The sequence below is a fragment of the Ruditapes philippinarum genome, unplaced genomic scaffold (genome assembly GCF_026571515.1).
Source record: "Ruditapes philippinarum isolate M1 unplaced genomic scaffold, ASM2657151v2 ctg18042_1_1_1_1, whole genome shotgun sequence".
Taxonomy (NCBI): Eukaryota; Metazoa; Mollusca; class Bivalvia; order Venerida; family Veneridae; genus Ruditapes; species Ruditapes philippinarum.
The window spans coordinates 13966-16758 of NW_026863985.1; positions in this window are offsets into that span (position 1 = coordinate 13966).

The window sequence follows — 2793 nt, forward strand, 5'->3', positions numbered from 1 at the left end:
AAACTAGTTTTTAGGTGATTCCAAAGTTTTTCATCATTTTTTGTTAACCCTTTACCACATATATACGCGAAACAACGCATTTTAGACCCCCCCCCTTTTTTAGGCCTCAAATAGTGAAAGAATGTCCTATTTGGGCCCCAAACACATGTTTTCGTTTGAGAAATGTTGGTCAAAAAATTGAGCACTTTTTTCGGCGCCGCCCCCCATCCAAAAGATACATCAGTGGGTTGCCAGAAGGGGGATGTGCCCCCTTCTGTTAGGGGGGTTTGAAGGGGGGCGGAGTCCCCCTCATCGCCAAGAAAATTTTGGACTTGTGAGAGGCTAAAAATGACCCCAGGTCGATCATAATATAACGTGTAACCAACGCTGAAAAGCCTTTGACTCTATATCAATCCCTTGAGAAGTTGCAGCACTTTGAAATAAATTTCGATGGAAATAATCGAGGCAAAATAGTGATTTTTGGCAATTTTGAGATGTCCCCTCGTTGCCATGGTAACAGGAAATTTAAGACTGAGCATGTCGTCACAAAGGCAATGGTCCAGTCAACATTTGTGCCAAGTTTGATTAGTATTGAAGCATTTTTCATAGTTTCATAGCAGTTTGAACTTGTAAGAGGAGGCTTTTCAGTAAAACTGGCCATTTTTCACAATATGCTCATGGGGGAAAGGGTTAACTAAAAAAATTATGAATGTTACAAAACAACAATATTTCACCAAAATTAGGTGAAAGACCACATTTTAACATGGAAAAACTAGTTTTTAGGTGATTCCAAAGTTTTTCATCATTTTTTGTTAACCCTTTACCACATATATACGCGAAACAACGCATTTTAGACCCCCCCCTTTTTTAGGCCTCAAATAGTGAAAGAATGTCCTATTTGGGCCCCAAACACATGTTTTCGTTGAGAAATGTTGGTCAAAAAATTGAGCACTTTTTTCGGCGCCGCCCCCCATCCAAAAGATACATCAGTGGGTTGCCAGAAGGGGGATGTGCCCCCTTCTGTTAGGGGGGTTTGAAGGGGGGCGGAGTCCCCCTCATCGCCAAGAAAATTTTGGACTTGTGAGAGGCTAAAAATGACCCCAGGTCGATCATAATATAACGTGTAACCAACGCTGAAAAGCCTTTGACTCTATATCAATCCCTTGAGAAGTTGCAGCACTTTGAAATAAATTTTGATGGAAAAAATCGAGGCAAAATAGTGATTTTTGGCAATTTTGAGATGTCCCCTCGTTGCCATGGTAACAGGAAATTTAAGACTGAGCATGTCGTCACAAAGGCAATGGTCCAGTCAACATTTGTGTCAAGTTTGATTAGTATTGAAGCATTTTTCATAGTTTCATAGCAGTTTGAACTTGTAAGAGGAGGCTTTTCAGTAAAAATGGCCATTTTTCACAATATGCTCATGGGGGAAAGGGTTAACTAAAAAAATTATGAATGTTACAAAACAACAATATTTCACCAAAATTAGGTGAAAGACCACATTTTAACATGGAAAAACTAGTTTTTAGGTGATTCCAAAGTTTTTCATCATTTTTTGTTAACCCTTTACCACATATATACGCGAAACAACGCATTTTAGACCCCCCCCTTTTTTAGGCCTCAAATAGTGAAAAAATGTCCTATTTGGGCCCCAAACACATGTTTTCGTTTGAGAAATGTTGGTCAAAAAATTGAGCACTTTTTTCGGCGCCGCCCCCCATCCAAAAGATACATCAGGGGGTTGCCAGAAGGGGGATGTGCCCCCTTCTGTTAGGGGGGTTTGAAGGGGGCGGAGTCCCCCTCATCGCCAAGAAAATTTTGGACTTGTGAGAGGCTAAAAATGACCCCAGGTCGATCATAATATAACGTGTAACCAACGCTGAAAAGCATTTGACTCTATGTCAATCCCTTGAGAAGTTGCAGCACTTTGAAATAAATTTTGATGGAAAAAATCGAGGCAAAATAGTGATTTTTGACAATTTTGAGATGTCCCCTCGTTGCCATGGTAACAGGAAATTTAAGACTGAGCATGTCGTCACAAAGGCAATGGTCCAGTCAACATTTGTGCCAAGTTTGATTAGTATTGAAGCATTTTTCATAGTTTCATAGCAGTTTGAACTTGTAAGAGGAGGCTTTTCAGTAAAAATGGCCATTTTTCACAATATGCTCATGGGGGAAAGGGTTAAGCAGTATATTTTGTTACCATTTCTCACCAACCTATAGAACCATCTAAAGCAATTCATTAAGTCGTTGCTATCAAGTACCATTGCATCTACCTAAGCCCCGCTTTAAGCAGTATTAAAGTTCTAAGTTAAGATGTCACCAATATAATACACCCTTAAGCAGAATATTCGGTCTTTATTAAAATCTTTCAACCTTCTATCACCGTCATAAGCACTATCGATCGATATCTATCTATCTATCTATCTATCTATCTATCTATCTATCTATCTATCTATCTCTCTCTCTCTCTCTCTCTCTCTCTCTCTCTCTCTCTCTTCTCTCTCTCTCTCTCTCTCACTCTCTCACTCTCTCTCTCTCTACATTATCGGCTCAAAGAGATTGTACCAGTTGAATGTATGTCGATAAAAACAGGTTAAAATTAACAACCAAAAAAATACATACATTTTTTTGTTGTGTAAATTATTCAAAAAGTAAAAACTAATTTGTGGTATGAGATATAAGAGACGTAATTAAAAATATTGTTTATTACATGTATTGTACTTATAACATCTTTGTTCGAAGTAAAACAGTGACAAGTTAAACAGCTATAATAATTTGAAAAAAGTGCAACATATCATAGAAAATTAATGC